General features: G+C 31.5%; 1 pseudogene; it reads left to right on the top strand.

Annotated features, from left to right (window-relative positions):
- The window catches only part of LOC105750604, a 64,134-nt pseudogene that overhangs the window by 20,375 nt on the left and 15,764 nt on the right, over window positions 1-27,995 (top strand).

Below are 27,995 nucleotides of genomic sequence, written 5' to 3'. Positions count from 1 at the left end.
ATATGCATGAATAATTTTCTTTCTTTTAATTATACCTTTTTATTTACAAGATATATTCAGCATTGAAAACTGCAAAACCTTTTGTTCCAACTTTTCCCCTCCTTCCCCCCACCCCCTTCCCCAGATGACAGGTTGACCAATACATGTTAAATATGTTAAAACATATGTTAAATACAATATATGTATACATGTCCATACAGTTATTTTGCTGTACAAAAAGAATGGGACTTTGAAATAGTGTACAATTAACCTGTGAAGGAAATCAAAAATGCAGATGGACAAAAATAGAGGGATTGAGAATTCTATGTAGTGGTTCATATTCATTTCTCAGAGTTCTTTCACTGGGTGTAGCTGGTTCAGTTCATTATTGCTCTATTGGATCTGATTTGGTTCATCTCATTGTTGAAGAGGGCCACATCCATCAGAACTGGTCATCATATAGTATTGTTGTTGAAGTATATAATGATCTCTTGGTCCTGCTCATTTCACTCAACATCAGTTCATGTAAATCTCTCTAGACCTTTCTGAAATCATCCTGTTGGTCATTTCTTATAGAACAATAAAATTACATAACATTCATATACCACAATGTATTCAGCAATTTTCTAATTGATGGGCATCCACTCAGTTTCCAGTTTCTGGCCACTACAAAGAGGGCTGCCACAAACATTCTTGCACATACAGGTCCCTTACCCTTCTTTAATATCTCTTTGGGATATAAGCCCAGTAGTAACACTGCTGGATCAAAAGTATACACAGTTTCTTCTAGGAGAGCCTTGTGTGATGGGGACCACATTACATTCCTCTTTGGAATTTTGTCTGAAGACTGTCTCCTATTAGTCTCCTCAGGGTTGAAAACCTGCTCTCTCTCTGTATAGAATCTATCCTTGTCCTTTTGGCTTTTTTACTATTTTTTTTAAAGCCCTTAGGGTCTGCCTTCAGGGTTAAGAGCTTACCAGCTTCCTCTGCAGAGCAGGAATAGGTATATAGACAGTAGCTATCCTGCCAATGGGCTTCAAAGAGTGGCCAAGCTGCAGAAGTGCTGTGGGAAAAGCTGCACAGTGGAAGTGACTCAGGCCTGCATAGCAGGATCTAGCCTCGAAAGTACCCTGAGAAGAGCCTTGCTGTGGGGATTAGTGACTGCCCTGGGGCTAGAAGTTGAGCAGCAAAAGTGTCACTACCCTAGGCAGAAGCCCCTTGTGGGTATTAGCAGTTGCTCTGTGAATAGCCCCCCACAGCACTGGAATTGTCTCTGTCCTAGAGAATGCAGTGGAGTGGTGGAAGTTTTATTGCCCCAGGCCAAGCCTCCCACTGTTCAGATTAGAGCTTGCCCCAGGCTGTGCCCTTTGAAGATTTGTGACTGCCCCAGCAAAAGCCCCATGCTGCAGATTACATTTGCACAACTTCTTTTATTTTCAAAATTTGAATGTGCTGTGGTCTATGCTGAGTCACTTACTTCTGGTTTGGGGTGGGTTTGGTCAGATCCTGTTAGGTTTTGGCATTTTTTAGACTATCCTCTACCTTTGGCTTTAATTTATCTGCTGGTCTACTGCTTTGCAACCAAAGCAGAGCAGCCAACCTGTAGTAGAGTCCTCCCTGTTAATTTTCCAGCCACTGTGACCACCCCTGCCCCAGTCTGCTCGGTATGCTAGCCTCTCCTATCTCCCTACTTGCTCTGGCCTGCTCCTACCACTCAGGACAAACCTTTTTCTGGCAATCTTCCAGATTATCTTCAGCTGGTAAATTGTTGTACTTCCAATCTTCATGAATGTTAAAAGTCAAGCGCCATTTTTGAGACTGAATTTAGTAATTAGTAATGAGGGTACCAGAGGACCTTAGAATGTCATGTGTGCCTTCTCCACCATCTTGGCTCTGCCCACAGGCATTAATTGTTCTTTAAATGTTTGGTAAAATTCACTTGTAAATCCATCTGGCCCTGGACTTTTTTTCTTAGGGAGTTGATTAATAGCTTGTTCTATTCCTTTTTTTAAAATGGGTCTATTTAAGTAATTTATTTCCTCTTCTGTTAATCTGGGCAATCTATATTTTTGTAGATATTCCTCTATTTGGATTATCAGATTTATTCACATATGGTTGGGCAAAATCCCAGTTATTGCTCTATTTTTTTTTTCTTTATTGGTGACAAATTTTCCCTTTTTGTTTTTCATACCAACAATTTGATTTTCTTTCTTTCTTTGCTAGTCAAATTAACTAAGGTTTATCTATTTTGTGGGGTTTTTTTCATTAAAACCAATTTGTTACCTTTTCTCATTGTCATTTCCTTGGATGAAATTATCAATTATATCTATGATTTGTTGTTTCACTCTCTCATTCTGAAGGATTAGATTATTTAGTTTCCAATTTATTCCTGGTCCATTTTCCCCTGGCCTTGTATTATGTGTGATTCTTATTGCAATATGATTTGAAAAAAATGCATTTAATATTTCTACCTTTCTTCCTTTGATTTTAAGGTTTGTATGCCCTAATACATGGTCACTTTTTGTATATGTTTCACATACTGCCACAAAAATGAATTCTCCATTCAATTTTCTCCAAAGGTCTAACATTCCTAACTTTTCTAGGATTCTATTTCCCTTCTTTACTTCTTTCTCATTTTTTTTTTAATTTTTTTTTTATTTGTGTAGTTCTTAGAGAACAAAGTTGAGATGCCCCATTAGTATAATTTTGCTCTCTAATTTTTCTTACAGCTCTGGTATCTTCTCCTCTAGGAATTCACATGCTATACCTCTTAGTGCATATATGTTAACATTCATATTACTTCATTGTCTTTGGTATACTTTAGCAAGATGTTTCCTTCCTTATCTCTTTTAATTAGATATTTTTTGCTTTTGCTTGATCTGAGATCAGGACTGCTGCTCGTGCTTTTATTTCTTCAGGTAATCAATAAAAGATTATGTTCTAGCCTTTTACCTTTACTCTGAAGATATCACTCTGCTTAAAATGTGTTTCTTATAAACAACAGATTGTAGGATTCTGCCTTTTAATCCAGTTTGCTATCTGCTTCTGTTTTATGGGTGAGTTTATCCCTCTCACATTCACAGTTAAAATTATTAACTCTGTTTTTCCCAACATCATGTTTTCCCCAGGCTATACTTTTTTTTTTCCTTTCTCCTTTTACTTCCTCCTCATTATTTTGCTTCTGACTACTTTCTCCCTGAAACAGCCCTCCCCTTTTTTATACCTTCCCCTTCTACTTCTGTTATCCCTTCTATTAGCCTTTCTTTCTGGCTTCTTACAATATTTTCTCTTTTATTTGATCATTCTGAAATTTACCTACAGTGTTCCTTGGAGTTTTCATTTTGGGGTCTCTTTCAGGAGGTGATTGATGAATTCTTTCAATGGTTATTCTATCCTCTGGTTCTAGGACTTCAGGGCATATGAATATAGATATTAATAGTTATATCACATATTTGTATATACATAATATACATATGTTTATATATATATATATATATATATATAGAGAGAGAGAGAGAGAGAGAGAGAGAGAGACAGAGACAGAGACAGAGACAGAGACAGCCAGACAGAAAGAGAGACAACAGATAGACCCACGGGTGAGATTCAGACGATGAAAGACTGCTGTGCCATTTGCCACATTGCCAACAGGACAAAGGAGCCAAAGAATATATACTAGTAGCTCAAAATGAATATTAATAAGTAAGATTTGATATTATAACTTGGCCACACAGCATGAAGAATAGAAGCCTGTAGGATGATGAAGGTGGAATTATAACTGTGCTGCATCAGCAAGCTTGCAGAGGAGATTCAGCAGCTAGTCATAAATAGAATTGCATGTAGTTAACCTTTGAGTCTGGGAAAGATGATTATAGAATTATCTAGTTATTCAGTAGATGTGTGTATATTTATTAACATAAATATAATTTTAGCTAGAGATATATGCAGCTCATACTCTGGAGGTACTCTATCATCAACTTTCAAAGGAAATTTCAGTTCTCTGAAAGCAGATACTACATTTTCCTTGAGTGTTTTAGAGGTAGCCTAACAGATGATGTTCTAACTCTATGCTACTAAACTTATATTTTTTTCTTGTAATATTAATGGAATGAATTAAACAGTTGCATTTTATGAGCCTTTAGAAAGGGGGATTTATTAAGATGCCACAGTAAAAACAGCTGTTCTGAAACATTTCATAAGTCTCTGATATGCTTTTCTACCAGTATATACAGAGTTCAGGAGAAAGTGAACCCAATATGATAAAATATGAAGCAAAGAAGTCTTCCCCCCCAGGCAGTACTCATTCTTTCCTTTAGAAAGAAGATACCTTTTTTTCTGTAGAGATCCATATGGAGTAGCAACCCTCTGTTCCTCGGTGTATATAGTTTGTACTTATTTTCTGATGCAAAAGATGTTGATGTTAGTCACTGCTATTCCAGGGACACTGCTATCATGCCACCAATAAAGTTGAAATCCTCCATTTTCCCTAAAATCTTCCTCTAGGTTCTGAATTAGTGTCCTATTTTAAACCTAATCTACCAAGCAAGTTTTTTTTGATCAATCTCAATGTATTTTCTCTTTTTCATTTCACTTCATCCAATGATCTTCACTCCTTTAAAATTGACAAAGAAATTTTTGTACCTTTTCAAAAGGCAACCTTTGTAAAACAATTCAAATATGTTGGAGCTACAATTAGTGTTGTTAAGGACCATGCCTAGGTGAAGGGGCATGTCAATTCTCCCAAAGCCTCCATATCTGTGAATCATAACATCTTAAGGAGGTGCAAAGTATCTTTTATTGATACAGGTGTTGTTTGTGGACTGAGAATGAAATAAATTGAAGGCAGAGGGAAGAAAAGAGAGAGAATGTCAGACAATACAAATGCCTCTCAGTCCAGAGGTCAGAGAACAGCAACTGCCTCTTAGTCTTGTTGTATCATCATCATCCTCTCACATGAAGAGATCCATTCTACAGGTCCTCTACATCCTCTACAAATGTAGGTCATCACTTTTTCAGCAATCTATAGTCTTAGAAAATGGCCTAAATCATTTAGGTACCAGAATTACATAAGTTAATAAGTGTCAAAGGCAAAATCTGAAGTAAGGTTTTTATGCCTCTCTTTAAAGTTGGATTTTGAATCTACAATGCTATACTGTTTCACATATATACAATATAAAACAAGGTAATTTGGTACTGAAGCCACTAACAGGAAGATTTAGAAATTTTACATGGAGAAGGGAGTGACTGAAAAAAAATCACAAAAATAGTTATGTCATTATGTAAACTTCACTCATCCAATTTAGCATTGCTGCCATATATACACATACATATATATGTATAAATATATAATTACACGTATATGTGTTTATAAAATTTTCAAAATTTCACTCATAGTTTTAGATATAGAGAAATCATATCTAGTCTATGCAAATCTAACAATGATGTCTTCTCTCCTTTCACTAGTCTCTTGAATTTAAGGCAGCAATGGAATTCTTTTGAGCTGGAGTTTCAGAAGCTCTTCCATCAATCAAAATTTAAATAGTGTGATATCATACTGTGAAGTGAAAGCTTATTGTATTGATATGAAGTTTTAGTACACTCTAGAGTTACCTCAGACTCACAAAGCAATTAGCCAATAACGTTAAAAAGTTATGGCTAATTTAACTAATGGTTAATGGAGCCTAGTAAAGCTGTCAGAGTTGATGAGCCCAGTGAGATTCTGTGGAGGAACATACATTAAAGTTAGGGTCCTTTATCTCCTTTTAGCAGTTTAATCAGTTTCCTGAATGATAGCCACCCTTTTTAATGATATGCAAAAGAAAAAAAAATTCCCTTGAACTCTGCATAAGATTTAAGTAAAAGTAATAGCCAACAAAAAGGCAAATATTTTCTCTTAACAAGTGGTTTAGGTCACAAAAAAAAGTTCCTTGATGTATGTCTAAAAAAGTAACAATTTCTAGAGCTATTAGAATAGAAGGAATTTCAAAAATGTAAAATAGAAAATATTTTTTCATCGTTCGAAATTTTTTCCCATAGCTGCTTTTTAAATTTTTTTTTTTGTTTGTTTGTTTTAAGGACCTTTTCAGATTGAATTCATTGAATGATCAACACTACTGAATGATTAAGTAGTCAAATGACATGAATAGAAGGGCATTACAATCAAAGTGAACTTACAGAGCAGTATCTTGAAAATTCAGAAAGACAATAATTAGCTAAAAAGTCATTTGCCTGAATGATAGTGGACCTTCCTAAATAAGTCTTTTGTTTTATTCACCAAATGCTGTAATTTTCTAGATAAACAGTTTTGGGATCTAAGGAATTTAATCTGATCCCTTCATCTTACAAGTGAGGAAACTGAATGAGAATGCAGGCAAAAGTGTCAAAATTTCATCTGTTTTTTTTTTTCCTAACTTAAAATTCATTATTCTAGGTTTTCCACTGAAGTAATTTCTTTCCCTACAACTCATGTTATTAACAAATCCCTTTCTTCCACAAGGATTGAATACTCCATTGTGATTTGCATTTGTTTCTAAACTTTCACATTTAGGTAATTCCCATAGTATGTGCAAAATGGAAAAAGTTGGGGTATGAGCAAGGAAAAAAAAAAAAAAAACTGACACAAACAATAGATAACAGATTGACTTTAAAGCAAAAAACTGCCAATTCACTCAATTAGAGTGTTGGAGAGAAGCAAGGATTCTTCTCCTTCATGGGAAAAATAAAACTTTCATTTTCATTTTGTTGTCTGATTGAGATGTTTTTCTACTGGGATTTCATGTTACAATGATATGTGCAGTTCATTCCATTTAAGAAAGAAAATCAAATGAATCTGTGTTAAGTAAGGGAACACATTGTCATGAGTGGATTGGGAAACTAATTGACTGAATACTATACAAGCTGAAATATTCAAACAATAAAAATGCAAAACATGCTTTCAAATGTAATTTTTTTTTCCTTTTCTTTCCCACCCGACCAAATTCTTGATCATTTGGCATATTTATATAACAATAAAAACTACATAGTGATTCTTCAGTTTTCCTAGACCCATTTTAGAAAGTCATATATACCATAAATGAATAAAACATTAATATATAAATATAAACACACACATATACATTTATAATCATAATACCTGGGATGAAATGACAAAAAGTAAAATATTTATAATACTCTTTATCAGAAAAGTTTTTCTTGGGGGAAAAAAAGAACACATACGTTTATGCCACAAACATGCACATATGCACTGTGAGTTTGAAAATATATATATAAAGAGAAACCACTTAATTTTTATTCAGAGAGTGTAGATTCATATGATGCCATTGACTTTTACTTTGTGTCTTACCTTGGGCACATCACTTAATTTTCCTGGGTTTCAAATTCCTCATCTTAAGGCAAGAACTAAATCACCTCTGTAGTATAAGTAATAAAATAATCACCCTCTAACCACATATACGCTTGTAATATTAGTTAGTTAAAAGGTATTAAACCCATTCTCAAAAATTGATTGTCCATAAGAACTAAAGACAAGTGCTATTGGTGTCACTTCCTTGGCAGGGAGAAGAGGTGGACATCAAGCTTTTTCTGATGTTGGGATGGTTGAATGGTGAGTCATCATGAGTAACATGGAGGCAGAGGAAAATAATCAATTAAATCATATTGTGGTATATTTGATGCATATTCTTATTGACTATCCTTTCCCTGATCCTTTTGTTTATTCTTTTAACAATCTACACATGCTAAATTTAATAAAATATAGTATCTAAAATTAAGAACTGCTCAATGTTGGGCTCAACAAAAAATCAAAACTGTAAAACAAGGATTCTTCATCAAAATATAGTAGTTTTCCAATCTATGAGGCAACATAGTAGAGTGGTTAGAGAGCTGCTCTTCCAGTCAGAAAGATTTAAGTCCTACCTTTATCTTTTAATAGCTCAATGATCAAAAGTTAATTCTCTAATACTATAGTTTCAGAAGCGATATGACTTGTATGAACTCTTCATTACAGAATTCTCTGTATAGTGAAATCATAAGTCCAATCTCTATCCCTTCTCATATATGGGTTTCTATATCCACATGAAAATCACCTTTTATACCAAAAGTATATGCAAATACTTGACATTTTCATTAGCATCCACAATGTCTGTCTTTTTTAATAATGAAAGAAAATCTGCCTTTCATTGCCATCCTACTCCTTTATGCCTTTCTTGGTTCAGAAATATTGTTAATATAAATCAGAAAATAGGGCCTTAACTATTGGAAGAAAGTGATCTACATGTCTTAATGTAAAAGCAGATTTTTAATAAAGCTGTCTCTTCTGCAATTACAACATAACTAAAAATATATTTAGAAAGAAAGCTTAGACTTTTATGTTAATAAGCTGTTCTATCTTCATTGTTATTTGATTACATATACAATGTTCTTTCTGCATATTACTTTCTACAACTTGGAAAAACACACATTCTTTATAAATAACCCATAAAATAATAGCAAAATGATTGTATCCAAGCCAGAATTCCTTTTAGATACTTACAATAACACCCTCAGAAGTATCTCAATCAACAGAGTGGAACAAATTACTTCACACTTAATAAAGCCAGGCCAATCAAGATTTATGCATTGAAGAAAAGCAGCTAATAAGAAGGGTCATTAACATTGCATACATCATCAGCACAGGAGAGAAAGAATTGTCTTTGTGGTCTTGAAGAAGATCTTTAATTTTTATAGCGGACATGCATAGAATATCCATGTATAATAGTACAAAATGTAGACTTTGTCTATATTTTTTAAAAAATTGAAATTTTAAATGTTAAATTAAAATAATTGATTACCTTATAAGCACTCACCCTACTTCCCATGATGCATTTTGTTTTCTTTCTAAACTTTCTAAACTCATTGTTTTCTTATATTTCCCGTTTTGTATTAACGTGTAGAGTTTTTGTTATGTGGAATAAATGAAGCATTTTCTGATTTGAAAGCCCTAGAGAATTCCCTTAATTTAGGAGAAATAGTTTTATAAGTAATTTTTCTTACACCTTCTCAGTAAATGTTTTCCTCCCCCCCCAATAATTAATAACTTTCGAGACTAGAAGTAAATAATTTATAGGAATCTTATTAGTAAGAATCAACAACAGTAATAGAAAACCCCAACTTTTAGAGAAGAAAAGACCATACTGTTATCTGGATAATTGGTCATTAAATGTAATTTCCAATTTTGGTAAATAATTCAGATGGAGGCATTAGACATATATTATTGAATTTGCTTCCCATAATATGTTTTAGATGGAAGTGGAACATGCATTATCAATTCCATTTTACAGATGAGAAAATAAAACTCAGGAAGTTTACATGGACTATACCATTTGAGTTGATATTCCAACAGATTTTCTCACTTCTAGGATCAATAATCTATCCACAAGTTCATTCTTCCATTCGTCTTGTGTTATGTTTCATTAATAGAAATGAAAAGTCCAAACTTAGGGGGATGATGGTTATGCATTCTTTTTGCTAGTCAGATAACATCTATATTATTATGATTTAATATGAGATACTATGTTAAAAAGAAATATTTACAAGCTATGCAAATCTGCAGAACTGCCTTATCCACTCAGTTGAAGCAAAGGTCAAAGAAAAAACAATATTTACACATTAGAAAACATATGGAAAGAGATTAGACATATACTTCAACTCTCCAGAGAGAAGTATGATCGATGTATAAAAATATATAGGAAGAAATGTAGTATAAAACTATCTATAGATATATACATATATATACATGCATTTATTTGTTGAGATATAGTATATATATGTGTGTGTGTGTATACATACACACATATACATAAAAATATGTGTGTATACAAATATATAAGGAAAAACTTAAAATATTGCATAAGGTCTAGATGGTTGCCTCTAGAAGCCTGCACGTTTTTTTTTTCCTAATTTTTAGATCCTGTGATTATGTTATTTTATTTATTGTTATCTTTAGAAATGTGGCTAATGTTTGGTTTATTTGCATTTTGGTCTATATTTCCTCTCCTGCTACCCCCCAAAAAAATCTTCAAATTCTCAACTGTTCTATAATTTACAATCTTGTCTGTAGATAACAAAAGGTTAAGCAACTTGCTCATGATTACATAGCCATTATGGGTCAGAGAAGCATGCCTTAAACCTCTCTGCCTCTGATTACTAGGTTAACCTTCTATCCACATACTTCCACTATTTCCTGCTGATTTCTAATCATAGTGTTACCATTTGCTATTTAGCTCAAGCAACTCTATGTCGCTCTTTCAACTACAGATAATCTTATACTAATTCTCTACCATGGAAGTCAGAAATTTCTGAATCACATAAGAGTTGTTGTCAAGAGAAAAGCTCACAATTCATGTCTATTTCTTTATTCCAGATGAGGAAGACCTTAATTAAAAACTTGGTTTTATTAGTTTTAGACTTTCCAAGTCTCACTCCTTTAAAGAAATCTGGAGCAACAGATGCCTCTTCCTTGCCAAATCTTACTTTCACACTTCTGGTTTGTTCCAATTGAACTTTTAAAATTACATGACAACAGAATGGAACAGACAGAATCTCTCCTCAGGAGACTTTTTAAAAATAAGTAAAAATAATCCATAGATTTTCTTAGTGTTACTTTGTGTCTCATCCTCCCTTCTCCCTTTCTACCTCCACTGGTTCAAAAGCAGTATCTCACTGTCTTTTTTCTTTCTTTGTGTTTCTGTCTGTGTCTCTCTCAATTTTGTTTTCTTTAACACCTAAATGAATTTGCTGTAGGAGCATTATTCTTTTTTCTTCTTTTGACTAGTTTAAGCATTTTAATTTACAAAACATTTTAAAGTATGTATAAATGTTAATAAATATATGTCATTTAAAAATAATTTTTACCATTAAGCATGATTATATTTTTTGTCTAGACATGAAAACATATAAAGAATAAATGTTATATACACCAGTGAGTACACTAGCCTCTTAATTAAGAAACAGAAAGTCTAGTATCTAGCAGTGATCTAATATAATTTTATATTAGTTTAGGCAAATGTGTTTTATAAATTTATTTTTTAATCAGCCAGGATCTATCTTATAACCCTTTCACCCCATCTCTCTCCATAATTAAGAACACAAGAAAAAACAAAATCCATTATAAACATGTATAACTAATTCAAACAAATTTGTATATTGGCCATGTTAAAAAAAAATTAACATTTATTTTATTCTACCTTGCTATTAGAAGGATAGTAGCATATTTCTTCAATAGTCTTCTGGAATCCTAATTGGTCATAAGTCTGTAAATATATTTATAAACTATAACTTTTTCATTTATTCCCAAAAGTATGAGACATTTTCTCAGTTTCCCATCCTTTGTTTTTCAGGACCAATCTCTCCTTCACTATAACCTTCCCTTAATTGCTCTTCCCATCCTCTTCTCTTTTTCTACTATTCTCTTCTTATAATGTATTAATATATATGTGTATATATACATATATATATGTATATAATTATATGCATGTGTATTTTTCCTTTTGATGATTTTCATTTCAATGATGAAATATCAGTATCAGCCATTCACCTCCATCTTCTTTTTCTTGCTTGTTTTGATGTTTGCTTGTGTTTGATTATTATGAGATAATTTTATATAACCTTTTCTCCTAATCTCTACCAGCACATTCCTATTCTTCTCTCTATTCTTTTCTTAAGATGAAGACATGAGAGAACTATTCTCATATCTTGTCTAATTGGAGTTCTTCTACAATAAACTTTGAAGACATGGTTTAGAGGGTACATATATCATCTATCATCTCCACATATTTGAAAATAAGTAGATTGACTATTGATCAGAGAAATGCAAATTAAGACAACTCTGAGATACCACTACACACCTGTCAGATTGGCTAGAAAGACAGGGAAAGATAATATGGAATGTTGGAGGGAATGTGGGAAAACAGGGACACTGATACATTGTTGGTGGAACTGTGAACACATCCAGCCATTCTGGAGAGCAATTTGGAACTATGTTCAAAAAGTTATCAAACTGTGCATACCCTTTGAGCCAGAAGTGTCTCTACTGGGCTTTTACCCCAAAGAGATACTAAAGAAGGGAAAGGGACCTGTATGTGCCAAAATGTTTGTGGCATCCCTGTTTTTAGTGGCTAGAAGCTGGAAAATGAATGGATGCCCATCAATTGGAGAATGGTTGAGTAAATTGTGGTATATGAATGTTATGGAATATTATTGTTCTGTAAGAAACAACCAGCAGGATGAATACAGAGAGGACTGGTGAGACTTAACATGAACTTATGCTGAGTGAAGTGAGAAGAACCAGGAGATCATTATATACCTTAACAACAATACTATATGAGGATGTATTCTGATGGAAGTGGATTTCTTCGATAAAGAGAAGATCTAATTTAGTTTCAATTGATCAAGGCTGGACAGAAGCAGCTATACCCAAAGAAAGAACACTAGGAAATGAATGTAAACTGCTTGGATTTTTGTTCTTCTTCCCGGGTTATTTATACCTTCTAAATCCAATTCTCCCTGAGCAACAAGAGAACTGTTCGGTTCTGCATACATATATTGTATCTAAGATCTGCTGTAACCTATTTAACATGTATAGGACTGCTTGCCATGTGAGGGAGGAGGTGGAGGGAGGGAGGGGGAAAATCGGAACAGAAGTGAATGCAAGGGATAATGTTGCAAAAAATTACCCTGGCATGGGTTCTGTCAATAAAAAGTTATTAAAAAAAAAAGAAAATAAGTAGATTGTCTTTCTTTAGTCCTTTAACATTGTTTCTTTATATTGATTATTTTTTATATTTATTTTCACTCCTGTGTTTGTATATCAAAGTTTCTCTGTAGTGATTGTATTTTCCAGCATGAAAACTTAAAAATTTTCTATTTAATTATAGGCAGTTTTTTTCTTTTTGTAATATTATCCCAAGCTTTGCTAGATATACTATTTTTTTGCCATAAACCAATATTCTTTGCCATCTGGAATTTAATATTCCAAGTTCTTTCTGACTTCTTATAATGGCTACTTAATCATGTGTGATCCTAAATGTGGTTTCCTGGTACCTGACTTTTTTTCTTCTTCTTGACTATTTGGATTATTTTTCCTTTGCCCTAGATATGAATTTTGGTAATAATGTCCCTAAAAGATTTTATTTTGGAGATTTTTTCAGAAGATGAATAGGATATTCTTTCTATTTCCACTTTGCATTCTGACCCTAAGAGATCTGGGAAGTTTGATTTTTAAGATTTTTTAAAAATATAATATATAGACTATTGTTGTTATTGTTGATGCTATTTTTGCTGAAGGCATTCAAATAATCCAAAGATTCTTAATTTTTTCTTCTCAATCTCTTTCTAGATCATGCTCTTTGTTCATTGTTCTTATTTTGTTATAGGGTACTTTACATCTTCTTTCATGTTTCATCCTTTTGACTTATTTTAAGATTTATTGTTACATGAAGTCACTGATTTCTAATTGATCCATTCACATTTTCAGGAAATTTGTTGCTTGAATCAAATTATATACCTCTTGTGTGGAATTATTAATTTCCTTTACAATACTTTCTTTCGTAACTCATTTCTTTTTTCAAATTCTTTCATCAAACATTTTCATTACATTAAAAATAAAATTATTTTAAAAAATTCTTGCTTTATTTCATCAAGAAATTCTAAATGAGTTTATGTCCAAAACATGTTCTTTCTTGATATATTGCTTATTTATGTTTCAGAATAATTATATTCTTTTCTCTTTGTGTTTTGAACTTCTCTATTTTACAAGTATGCACAATATTTATTTTTTATCATAATATTTATCAAATATGTATAGCAACAATTCATTTTCTGTTAAACATATTACATGTCCTTAACTGACATCTTTTAAAATGATTTCTGGTCATTTTGTTATTCTTTTTGAAAGCATTTTTTGTTATTTGATAAAAATCAAATGGACTTTTAAAACCATTATAGTGTTTTTTTTTTCTGAAATCAAGAGCAATTAATAATCATGTCTGTTTGGTATAGAGATTTCCCCACAAATATTTAAAGGGGATAAAAAAAGATGATTTTGCTAGATAACATTCTTCAACTTTTAAATGTCAATCTTGACGAAATCCATGAACTAAACCACTTTTTATTCAAATTTTAAATCACAAATGGTAATGCTGTATAAGTGTCAGATATTGAATAAAACAAGCTCATTTTTAAATTATTAGGGTGGTACTACAGGGGGCAAATCACCAACAAAAGTTCATGAGATGTGGTATGAAATATCCTCCCCAAAATATATTATATGCATAAGAAAGATGAAAGGTTATATTATGAAGTGCACAATTACCAGATAGCTTTAGGGTATCAGTGGTGTTCCCAAAATTTCAAGACATCTGGATGATAACCTTCAGCATCATAGATATAGGGATCAAATAGTCAGAGTTCAGGCAACAACTCACTCTCCCAATGTTTCCTTTAAAAAAATTTAAAATAATGCTTCAAATTGAATTCTGGTGTGGCAGAACCAATAAAAGTTCTAGGTGAGACATTATTCCAGTACAAAATAATTTAGGATGTCAGTAAAAGATGCCTGGGAAACTACTAGAGCATAACACATGCAGTTGAAAAACCAGCAGTAAGCCTGGGAAGCAGCTTTCAGAGCAACAGCAACAAATTCCAGTATTCTCAGCCCAAAAACAGTAAGATAGCTGGACAACTGATAAGAAAGATAATACAGAGAACCCTTTTCTGGCGTTGAGTGCAAGGCTTTGTTGCATAGCTTACATATGTCTTTTTGCAGGACAAGAAGGAATGCTATTGCTTGCAGTACTAGGCACACAGGAGCCTTAGTCCCAATTATTGGGAAAAGAGGAGCATTTGTACTTGTGACTGCAGAGGATCACAGAGTCCCTCTCTGGGTAAAGACCAAAGTGAAAACCAGGAGAAAATGAGTACATTTCTTTTTGTAATCATAGTACCCTGAAAGCTTAAGGACTTCCCAGAACTAGCTATAAAAATAGCAGTTTGAAAAATTTGAAGCTTAGGATAGTGCCTCCTCCACACTGGGCCAAAACCCAATTTTAACATAAAGATAAAAGTAATGAAATAAACTTCAAAAATGAGCAAATAAAGAAACAAAATTAACCTGATCAGAAAAATGATTGTAGTGACAGGAAATATCAAGACACAATCAATATCTATTGATATTGATAAAGCTCTAAGAAGTCTCAAAGAATAAAAGAATTGGACACAAGCCAAAGAAGCATTCCTGGAGGAGCTCCAAAAAGAGTTAAAAATTAAATGACAGGAAAAAATGGAGAAAACACGAACAATGATGCAAGAAGATTCTGAAAAGAGACTCAAAATCTTGATAAAATAGCACAAAATTCCCAAAGAAAACAACACCTAGAAAAGAATAACAAGATGGTAAAATAATTACAAAAATTCTCTGAAGAGAAAAACTTTTAAAAAAAGTAGAATAGGCTAAATGAAAAAAAGAGCATTGAGGAAAATAATTTATTAAAAATTATAACTGGGCACATGAAAGTTACAAGCGAAAGTAAAATTGTACAACATAGTCAAACAGATAAAAAGAAGAAAATCATTGAAATGTAATCAAAGTAAGACAATCAACTGAATATGACTGATTTTCTCTTCTGAGTTTAGCATACTCTCCTAGTTATCCATTGTTTGGAGTTGACAGAAAAAAAGGGGTAGAATAAAAAAAAAATCACTAAGTAGACTTTATGTTCTTGAGAAAAATGAATGGTCATGTAAGTTAAGCAAAAGGAACATGTTTAAATTTATGAAAAAAAAAGAGGTGTCTTATTTTCTAAAATGTAGTCAGAATACAGGAATGTAAAATGAACCTTTTCAATGCTGGACAAAGTCCACTCATAAGATTGTTCATTTGAATTTCAATATCTTTTGGTTCTCTACTAGCTGACTAACAAGGAAAAAATATATTTTTTTTTTGGGTATATATATTAGTATATACGGGGTGTTTTACTTTTTTAATATTGATAAACCTTTGAAACACTATGTAGAGGAAAACATAATAAATACTATTTTAAACTTTTTTTTAATGTACCTGTGAAGTTTTGCTAAGAACTGAGGCATTTATCTATATCATTAAGAAAAATTAAATTGTCCATGTTACATCAACATATGTCTTTTATTTCAAAATGTTTTTTTCTGTGAATTATTAAATTATTGATTTAAAACCTCTATTTATGCAAGAAAGAACATACAGTGGCCTTCTCATAATGTATTTCTGTCCTATCTTATAAGGTTGACATATTATTAACTACCATTTCAGAAAATATGTAATTGTGTAAAGCAAATCTTAATACTGACTTCTTCATTTTTCACTTCAAATTCTCCTTTTTCTGAATTTCCCCACTGACATCCTAATAAATAGATAATTATTTTACACAGTATAAAAACTGTAAGGGTAACTTATCTTTTTTACACATTCAGTTTTTAAATTATTAATAGGTTTGTGAAAAATTTTGGTGAAGCTCAAACTCTTTTTTAATTTGCTTTATAAAAGAGAACTAGTCCAAATTGCCAATAATATTTTGTCTATTTTTTTTTCTATTTTTGAAGAGAATTGATGAAAGTAGATAAATAATGGTAGTAAAAATAGGATTTTGACAGACAAAATACAGACTTCCTGAGTAGAATGGAAAATAACCTTATCTCAGTCAGGTCATAACACCAATATTTTGCTATTCCAGTCTACTTTTGAACATACTCTGCCAAATTACATTACTCATGTCCAATTATGTCCATATCTAGTAGAGATTATTTTCAGTGTCCTTGAACAGAATAGGCACATAATCAGATTACCCTCAGCCACCCACTAAGTGGCTACACAAACATATGTACAAGGAAATATAGAGAAAAATTTTTTTGGCTTTATTTCATAATGTACAATTTTTCCCATGACAAGGAAGAAAGTTTATCTTTAGAAAAAAGGTTTAGAGATAGGGAGAAAGGAGAGTACAGTTTCATGAGTTGTGAGGAGTATTACTGAATATTTAAATTATTGCTTTGAGATTAATACATTTATTTTAAAAAAGAGCAAAATGCATCATGAAGTATATATCCTCTTAAATGCTTAGGGGAAAGCATTATCATTCTGTCCCAAAGGTTTTTTTTTTTTTCCTCATATTACTCTGAAAATAAATGTTTATTAAATCAATCAGAATGATTTCTTTAAAGAATTCTGCATTTGGAATCAGACAATCTACTTTTATGTTATAACTCTATTACTTAATATTGGTTTGACCTTGAAGAAGCATTAACTTATCTGGGTCTCAGTTTCCTCATTTATAAAAGAGAAAGAGTGTGAATTAGATGTCTTCCTATTCTAAACCTATAATACTATCAATTAAACAAAAACTGAAATAGAGAAAAAAATAATTGAATGGTAAGTCAAGGACTTTTGTGATAGATTTTAATATAACATTTTAAAATCTTACCCAAGAGATTGCATTAAAATTATGCAGTTTATCTCTTTATGAAAGTTACAGAGAAAATTATAGCATTTCCCACCAGGGTATATTCACTAAATAAATAATTATTAATATTGACTATGAGTTCAGAAATGATAGCATATATTTTAAAATGGGGAAACTTTGCAATATGAAAATCAGAATTATTTCTTGGTTAGTTAATTTGTGCCATTATCTATATTCTTTTTACTATTTCATTTCATGATTAATAGAATTATTCTCCTGATAGTATTACCAATTTAAATTTTGTGATTTAATGAAGGGATATTTGGCTTCTGAGTTAGAATGATTTAAATTAAAAACCACAGCTTTTGTATGATGTTGGAAAGTCTCCTAACCTATGTGTTGCATTCATCCCTTACTCAAAAATTTTCTATTATTTGAAATAGAAAAGTCTGAGACACAAAGCTTCTGATTTATTTGCAAAGCTACCATTTGCAAAACTAGATATACAATCAAATCAGTTCATTAGTCTCCCATGTATTCAACGATCCAGAAATGATTTACAGAGCTTATTTTTGTAATAGCAGAAATAAAAGAAAAATAAAATAAAAGGAATCACAAATTATAACAATCTTAGGAAACTTATTTTAAACATAATTCATTTGGACAAGGCAGGTCATCTGACTAGGTCATCTCCCAGATTTTCCTAAAGAAAATTGGAGTTATTGCCAGCATTTACAATGCAGGAATGCCAGAGATATAACAAGGCATTTTTAGGGTACAACAACTATTAAATCTGATACTCTACTTGATTAGGGTTTATCAACCTGTCTATCAAAGTGAAGCTGCCTTAGAAGTTTTGTCTTGCGGTATAGCATTTATAATTACAAATGTTACTTTTTAAAGGATTGTAGATTGATTAACATATTTTTCCAACCACTAAAAAACTGGTTTTATTTTAGAAAGTTTGAAAAAAAAGAAGAATCTATCCACTAAGACTGAAAAACAAGAACTTAGCCATAAGTTCAAGAAAAGGTGAACTCATTATGCACTAAGATTGGAAAAAAGAAACTGAATCTTTAGATATCTTAAAATATCCAGCTTAAGCTTCTTTTATTATTTGAAAAACATATGTATATATGTTTTTTTTTTAATTATCTATCAGTAAATGATACCTACTAGTAGAACCTTATCAAGCTATTAATTTCTTCATGATGGAATTTCCTAATAATAGATTTGGTAATTTTGTTCAACTGCTATCTATCATTGGTTAACCTAACAGTGGTTTTCAATGGCCTTGAACAAGATACATTTTTCAATTCAGTTTTTAAAATAGTTTGTATTTATGCCATCAAATATTTCCTAATTACATGTAAAATTATTCAGCATTATTATTTTTTAAATTTTGAATTCCTTATTTTCTTCCTACCTCTTACTTCTAACCCTCCTTGAGAAGAAAAACAGTTTAATATCAGTTATCCATAAGAAGTTTTTGGGCTTCATGTGAGATACATAAAATGCTGAAGTTCCAGATGACTGTTTCTAGAGGTGTCTCAAAAGAACTTCCAGGCTCAGACCCATCTTCAACTCAAGGTGGGAAGTTTATTATAATTGTGAGAACAATTAAAGTGGGCTGAATTCCAAAAGAAGTTCGGACAAAGCCAAAAGCAAGAAGAAAAATTTATTAGGAAAAGTAAGAGAAATCTGTTCCTTCATTCATTGATATGTTAATTTTATGGCTTAGAGGTGGAATGGAGGAGTGATCTGGGTTGGGGAGGGGAGACCTTTCACAGGTATAATTTTAGTCCTGAAACATCACTAGGTCAAGTAGCAGGCTTCCAATTTAGCTCTGCTCCTATGTTCACTCTAAGTACTTTATTATTGTTGTTCATTGAGTCTCAGAAACACCATTATCTCTGATTAGTAAGCCATTGTTTGACAACCAGCAATGTTTTGGGCTTTGTATACTGGTGATATAAAGCAAGATAGTATGAGGAAAGAAATAATCGTTCATAACTGCATCATTCCCAAGACCATAACACCTTGGGATTACTCCCAAGGACTATACCACATCAAAATCAAATAGAACATATTTTGTATTAACCATGTTGCAAAAGATAACATAGAAATAACAATGAAAATAACAATAACAAAGAAAAATAAAGTTTCAAAAACTATCTTCAATCTGCATTCAGAATTCATTAGTTATCTCTCAGGAGGGAATAGCCTTTTTCATGAAGGACTCTATCTTGGATCATTGTTTTGATCAGTATAGGTAAATCTTTCATAGTTGTCTTTATTAGTTGTTATAAGTGCTAAACCTTTCTAATTTTGTGTGATCAAACTGGGCTTTTTATTTATTTGCCCTTTTTATTTTCTATGATATTATTTATTGTAATATTCTTCTCTAAAATATAATATTCTCTGGGAGCAGGTTTCTCGGGGGGACTTCTGGAGGCAGCCTTAGTTTCAGTTCAATAATCACAAGTGCAGGCAGGGATTAAAGTCCAAATCCTTAATTGTCTCCTTCAAAGTCTTATCTCCTTCACTTGGGGCTCTGCTAGTTTTCTGGAAGTCTTCTGGATCTTGGTTTCAGTGTTCTCCACAGGATAGCCTGCCACCCCTTCTCTGTCTTCCTTAGTTCTCCTTGATTGCCTTCTCTGGCTTCTGAATCTCCCCGACTCCAAGGATTTCTGCTTCAGCCTCCAGCAACAACAAAGGTTGAAGATGGAATGAATTTGTCTATGCCTCTGAGAGCTTCCTAGTGCACCTGTCTGTTGTGGCACCGAGAGCTCCTCCTTATATGTTCCACAGAAAGTATATGCCTGTCTTTATATCACTAGGAAACCATTATTTGTTGTAGGATTAAATCAGTGCTAAACTAGATTTAACCATTGTCTCCTCAATTCCACTTAGTAATTCCATTTAGTACCTTGTTTCAAGTTCTGGCCCATAACAATTTATCTCTTGTTTTTTCATAAATTATTTTTTTGTCCATATTTTTGACAGATATATTTTTCCATATTCCCCTAATTCACTCATGATATCACTGTTTGGTCTGAATCGTGTATCCATTTTGATGTTATCTTTGTATACAAAGTGTTATGATATAGTGATATATGCTTAGTTCCTGCCAAACTTCTATCAATTTTTCCCAGCAATCTATTAAATGGTAAGTTCTTAACTCAAAATTTGAATATTTGGGTTTATCAAATGCTAGATTACTATGGTATTTTTTTAAACTATGTGTTGTGTACCTAACATGCTCTACTCATCTACCATTCTACTTCTTAGAGAGCAGCAGATTGATGATTACTATTTGAAATCTTGCATTTTTGGGTGGTCTTTCTTTTCATCTTTTTTTTTTTTTCTGTTGATTTCCTAGATATTGTTGATTATGTGCTCTTCCAAATGAATTTTGTAAATACACATTCTAGTTCTATTTTAAAAATTGGTTGTTTGAATAGTTGACACTGAATAAATAAATCAACTTAGGTAGATTTTAAAAATTATTTTATTATAATGGCTTATTTTATTACATTGATTCAATCTATTCATGAGTAATTAATTTTTTTTATTTGCTTAGGTCTGTATTTATTTCTATGCAAAATATTTTTTAAATTATTTTTATATAATTTCTTGATCTCTCTTGGTGGTAGTATCTTAAGTATTTTTATATTGTGCCTAGTCATTTTAAATGAATTTATGTTTGTGTCCCTTTTGTGCTAGGTTTTGTTGGTGGCATATAGTTGCCTTTAGAAAATTTCTATTTGTTCCAAGACATTATTTTGTCATTTTCCCACCAATGTGGTGTGGAATGGGAATGAGAGAAAATAATTTTATGTTAATTAAAAATACAGGTGAATGGATTTACATATGTGGAATGCTGCTTGAACTTCCAAATGAAGTTGTTGTATTATTAATTTTACTTAGTTTTTACTTTTTTTTTTTTTTTTTAAAGAGACTTACTAAGGGAGAAAAATCTGCAAATGCTAATCATGTAAAAGCCAAATATAAATGAAACTTCAAAAAACAGTTTTGGTTAAGATAGGAATGTAAGTAAATATTCTCTTGGTCATCATTTTTGTAGCATTTTACATATATTTTATAGATCTTAGTAAATTCCTTTTATCTTTATGCTTACATATATTGAGATTTTTCTAGTTTAGTTAAGTTAGCTTCTCATAATACATTTTGTTCTATTCCTTCTTATTAGAGGTGATAATATTAAAAATCTTTCATCATTCACTTTTTAAATTTTTAGAGTTGATTTTCTCTGCTTTCTCTTTTCAATTAAATTAAATTCAGTGAATATGGATTAAGTACATGCTACAATTTCTGTGCTAAGTGATGAAAATGATAAACAAAAAAAAAGTTCTTGCCTTCAAGAAGTTTATAATCTAATGGCGGGAATAATATACTAAAAGAAGCTGAAAATCTAGGGGAAGGGAACAGCTAATACAACTTGGCAGCATGAAATTCTGTGTAGTCTGGTTATATCATGTTTCACGGAATCTAAAACAAGTCAAGCTACAGAATGAAAATGGAAAACTGCCTGGCAATACATTTAGTTATCTCTAAGTGTCAGGAAACAATTCATTATAACAAATAAAAATCTGTTTCTTTCTTATTTCCACACATTAGTTCAAATTTCTTCATCTGGGATAAAAAAGAATTGATACAATTACTTTTCCATGTATATATAACAACATTTTTAATACATGGAATTCACTGATCCTTTTTCTTCTGTTTCTTGTCTTCTTTTTCTTTTTGCATTAGGATTTTTTAACTTTAATAATGTTTTTTCCAGTTAAATTTAAAGATGATTTTCAAAATTCATTTTTGTAAGATTTAGAGTTCCAATTTTTGCTTCTCCATCCCTTACCTCACCCTCTCCAAGACATCAAAAAATCTGATATTACAGATAACAATTTGTATGAACAATCGTTTTTTCTAATACTTTTTAATTTTTCCGAATACAAACTGAAATAGTTTTCAACATTCATCTTTGCAAAATCTTGTGTTCCAAATGTTTTTTCCTTCTTTAACCTTCTACTCCCTCCACTAAGTAGCAAGCAATACAATATAGATTATATATGTGTAATTCTCTAAACATATTTCCATAAACAGGTCAAAAGAGCAAAAAAAAAAAAAAAAAAAAAAGAAAGAAAAAAAAAACAACTTCCAAAAACCAAAAGCAAAACAGTGAATATACTGTACTTTGGTCTACATTCTGTCTTCATAGTTCTCTCTCTGGATGTAGATGGCTTTTTCCATCCATGTCTATTGGAATTTCCTTGAATCATCTCACTGAAGAAAAGACCCAAGTCTATCACAATTGATCATCACATAATCTTTTGTACAATAATCTCCTCATTCTACTCACTTCACTTAGCAACAGTTCAGTTGTAAGTTTTTCCAAACATTTCTGAAATCAACCTGCTCATCATTTCTCATAGAACAACAGTCTTCCATTACAGTCATTTACTATGACTTATTTAGTCATTCCCCAACTGAGAGGCATCCACTCAGTTTCCAAATCCTTGCCACTACAAAAAAGGCTGCTATGAATATTTTTAAACATGTAGGTCCTTTTTTTTTTTAATGATCTTTTTGGTTTACAGATTCAGTAGAGACACATCTAGATTAAAGGGTATATACAGTTTGTCTACTCTTTGGGCATAGTTCCAAAGTGCTCTTCACAGTTCATGTGAACTGAAGTTGGATCAGTTCACAACTCCAAAAACAATGTATGAGTTACAGTTTCTCTACATCTCCTCCAACATTTATCATTGTCTTTTATTGTCACCTTAGTCAATCTGAAAGGTATGAAGTAGTATCTCAGAGTTGTCTTAATTTGCATTTCTCTAATCAATAGTGATTTAGAGTATTTTTTCCATCTGATTAAAAATATCTTTAATTTCTTTTTCTGAAAATTGTTCATATCATTTGACCATATGGCTGTTGGGGAATTGCTTATATTTTTATTACTTTGAGCCATTTCTCTATATATTTTAGAAATGATGCTTTTATCTGAAACACTGGCTATAAATACCCCCTCCTCTTCTAACTTTGACTGCTTTTTCTTTGTTTGTACAAAGTATTTTTAATTTATGATAATCAAAATTATCCATTTTGCATTTTATAATGTTCTCTAGTTCTTCTTTGGCCATAAATTCTTTCCTTCTTCACAGATCTGAAAAATAGACTATTCTTTGTTCTTCTAATTTCCTTATAGTATCACTCTTTACGGCTAAATCATGAACCCATTTCGGCCTTATCTTGGCATAGGGTTTTATGTGTTGTAATGTTTGGGCTAGCTTTCTGGAGATCCTTCAGACAGACCTTCGTCTTTAGGTGGAAAAGTGATGAAGGCAGGAGAGCCACCAGCAGAATGGTCAAACAGAGTATGTCTCTTTTTCAGTACTTCTCAGCCTTAAATATCCTATTACAATTACATCAGTACATCACATTGATTATGTGTAAACTAGAGAACCATTACATCCCATGCTAAGTACTAAGTATATGTATACAAAAAAACTAATATCTCATCAATTCCACTGAGTTAACATTTTGTAGTAAGTATCCTTGTTTCAAGTATACTTCTCCTGACTTCTGGCTTTATACAAGGTGTGAGTCAATGCCTAGTTTCTTCCATACTAATTTTCAATTTTCCCAATAAATTTTGTCAAATAGTGAGTTCTTATCCTTGAAGCTGGGGTCTTTGGGTTTATTAAATACTTGATTACTACAGCCATTGACTATTATGTCTTGTGTCCCTAACCTATCATACTGATCCACTACTCTATTTCTTAGCTATTACCAAATGGTTTTGATAATTGTAGCTTTACAATGTAGATTTAGATCTGATATAGGTAGGTTACCCAACTTAGCATTTTTTGCCATTAATCCCTTTGTTATTTTTGACTTTTTGCTCTTCTCAATAAATATTTTTTTTTCTATCTCTATAAAATAATATCCTGGTAGCTTGATTGATATGGGCACCAAATCAGTAGTATAATTTAGGTACACTTGTAATTTTTATTCTATTAGCTCAGTCTACTTATGAATATTTGATATTCTTCCAATTATTTGGATATAACTTTATGTGAAAAATGTTTTATAATTGTGTTCATACAGTTCCTGGCTTTGTCTTTGCAGGTATACTTTCCCAAATACTTTATATTATCTACAATTATTTTAAATGGTATTTTTCTTGCTGCTGGACATTTTTTGATAACATATAGAAATGCCATTGATTTATATGGGTTTCTTTTATATCTTTCAACTTTGCTAAAGTTATTGTTTCTCATAGTTCTCAGTCAATTCTCTAGGATAGCTATCATAATAATTTGTAAAGAGTGATAATATGTGTTTCCTCATTGCCTACTCTAATTTTTCCATTTCTTATTTTTCCCTTTTACTACAAAAACTAATATTGGTAGTACAATATCAAACAGTAATGGTGATAATAGGCAATCTTTTAGGGAATGCTTCTAATTTATCTTCATTACATATAATGCTTGCTAATGGTTTTAGATGCTACTTATTTAAAAAAAAAAGACTTTCTTTATTCCTATGCTCTCTAGTATTTTTAATAGGAATGGGTGCTGTATTTTGTCAAATGCTTTTTCTGCATCTATTGAGATAATCATAATTTTTGTTAGCTTATTGATATTAAGAACTATACTAATAGCTTTCCTGATATTGAAATAGTGCTATATTCCTAATATAAATCTTGATCATAGTATCCTAGTGATAAATTACTGTTACTTGTTTACTAATATTTTATTTAAGAGGTTTGCATCAATATTTATTGGTAATTAATTTTATTTCTTTGTTTTGGCCCTTCCTGGTTTTTAGCTTTCAGCATCATATCTGTGTCATAGAAGAAATTTGGTAGGAATCTTTTCCCTATTTTTCCAAATAGTTTATATAGTATTAGAATTAATTGTTTTTGGATATTTGGTAGAATTCACTTTTAAATACATCTGGCTCTGGGTATTTTTTCTTAGGAAGTTCATTAATACCTTGTTTAATTTCTTTTTTTTTTTTTTCTAAAATGGGACTATTTATATAATTTATTTAATCCATTGTTAATCTGAGGAATCTATATTTTTGTAAGTATTCATACATTTCACTTAGATTTTCAGATTTATAGGCATACCATTGGGCAAAAATTGTACTTAATTATTGCTTAAATGCCCTTTTTCATTGGTGGCAAGTTCACTCTTTTCATTTCTGATATTAGTAATTTGATTTTCTTGTTTCCTTTTTCTAATCAAATCAACCAAAGATTTATCTATTTTGCTCTTGTTGTTTTTCCTGAAACCAACTCTTAAGTTTGCTTATTAGTTCAAGATTTCTTACTTTCAGTTTTATTAATCTCCCATTTTTTCCCAGAATTTAAATTTGATATTTAGTTGGGAGTTCTCAATTTGTCTCTTTATATCTTTTTTTATTGCATACCCAATTAATTGATCTTCTCTTGATCTATTTTATTCATGTAGGTATTTAGAGATATAAAATTTCCTCTAAGAACTGATTTGTCTGCATTCCATAAATTTTGGTAGATTATCTTATTATTGTTATTATTATTATTATTATATAAAAGTTATGTACAGTTTATTATTATAATTATTTATTATATATGATATATAATATAATTATAACTATGATTATTATTTATTATATATTATTATAATTATAACTTATTATTGGATGAAATTAACAGTTGTTTCTAAGAGCTGTTTCACCCACTCATTCTGTAGAATTTTATTATTTAGTTTTACAATTAATTTTGGTTTATTTTTCCAGAGCCTTTTATTGCATGCATTTTTTTTTAACTGAATCATGATCCAAAAAGGATGCATTTACTATTTATATCTTTCTGCATTTGATTGTGAGGTTGTTATGCCCAGTACACAGTCAGTTTCTGTTTATGTTCCATGTACCACTGAACAAAAATGAATATTCATTTCTATAATCATTTGATTTTCTACAAAGTTCTATCATCTAATTTTTCTAACATTCTATTCACCTTTTTTCTTGTTTGTTTTGTGATTAGATTTTTCTACTTATGAGAGAGAGAAGTTGAGGTATCCTAATAATATTTTTTTGTTACCTATTTCTTCTTACAACTTACTTAACTTCTCTGAAAATTTGGAAGATATTCCACTTGTAGTATTGAAATTACTTCATTATCTACAATACTCTTTAGCATGATATAGTTTTCTTCCTTTTCTCTTTTGATTTGACCAATTTTTGTTTTTGCTTTATTTGAGATCAGGATCTCTGCCCTGCCTTTTTTTTTTTTTTTTTTAACTTCATCTGAAGCATAATTGATTCTGTTCCAGCCTTTAACTTTTACTCTATAAAATTCTCTGTGCTTCAAATGGGTTTCTTGTAAACAACATTTTGTAGGATTCTGGCTTTTAATCCACTTTGCAAAAATTTCAATTTTATACAAAAGTTCATCCCATTCATATTCACAGTTAAAATTATAGATTCTGTATTTCCTGCCATTCTATTTTTCCCAAGTTATATTTTTCTCTTTACTTTCCCTTTTACCCTCCTCCCCAGTGGTTTGTTTCTGACCACTACCTCTCTCAAACAGCCCTTCCCTTTTCAGCCCATTTCCTGTTATTTATTCCTTCCTTTTTCTACTTCTGCCCTCGCTTCTATTCTTCATGCTCTCCCTTTCCTTTTCCCTTTCTCCACCTACTTCCCTATAAACTCAGACAAATTTCTATACTAAACTAAGTATGTATGTGATTCCCTCTATGGGTCAAATCTGATGGGATTAAAGTTCAAATAATGCTCATTTTTTCTTTTCCTCAATTGTAATAGATCTTTTGTGCCCTGTGACATTATTTATCTCATTTTACCTCTCTTTTTTCTTCTTCTTCCAGTACAATCTCTTTCCTACAGCTAATTTCTTTTTTATATTGTCACATTAAGTCAAATTATACCTACACACTCTAACGATACACCTAACTGCCCTGACAAAGATACAATTCTCTCTCTCTCTTTTTTTTTTAATAGCCTTTTATTTACAGGATATATACATGGGTAACTTTACAGCATTAACAATTGCCAAACCTCTTGTTCCAATTTTTCACCTCTTACCCCCCCCCACCCCCTTCCCTAGATGGCAGGATGACCAGTAGATGTTAACTATATTAAAATATAAATTAGATACACAATAAGTATACATGACCAAAACATTATTTTGCTGTACAAAAAGAATCAGACTCTGAATTATTGTACAATTAGCTTGTGAAGGAAATCAAAAATGCAGGTGTGCATAAATATAGGGATTGGGAATTCAATGTAATGGTTTTTAGTCATCTCCCAGAGTTCTTTTTCTGGGTATAGCTAGTTCAGTTCATTACTGCTCCATTAGAAATGATTTGGTTGATCCGTTGCTGGGATGGCCTGATCCATCAGAACTGGTCTATAGTATTGTTTTGAAGTATTATTCCTGTCCTCTCATTTCCTCAGCATAGTTTGTAAGTCTCCAGGCCTTTCTGAAATCATCCTGTTGGTCATTTCACA

The sequence above is a fragment of the Sarcophilus harrisii genome, chromosome 4, assembly GCF_902635505.1.
Source record: "Sarcophilus harrisii chromosome 4, mSarHar1.11, whole genome shotgun sequence".
NCBI lineage: Eukaryota > Metazoa > Chordata > Mammalia > Dasyuromorphia > Dasyuridae > Sarcophilus > Sarcophilus harrisii.
Note: the sequence above shows the minus strand (reverse complement) of the source record. Positions and strands in the feature narration are given on the sequence as shown.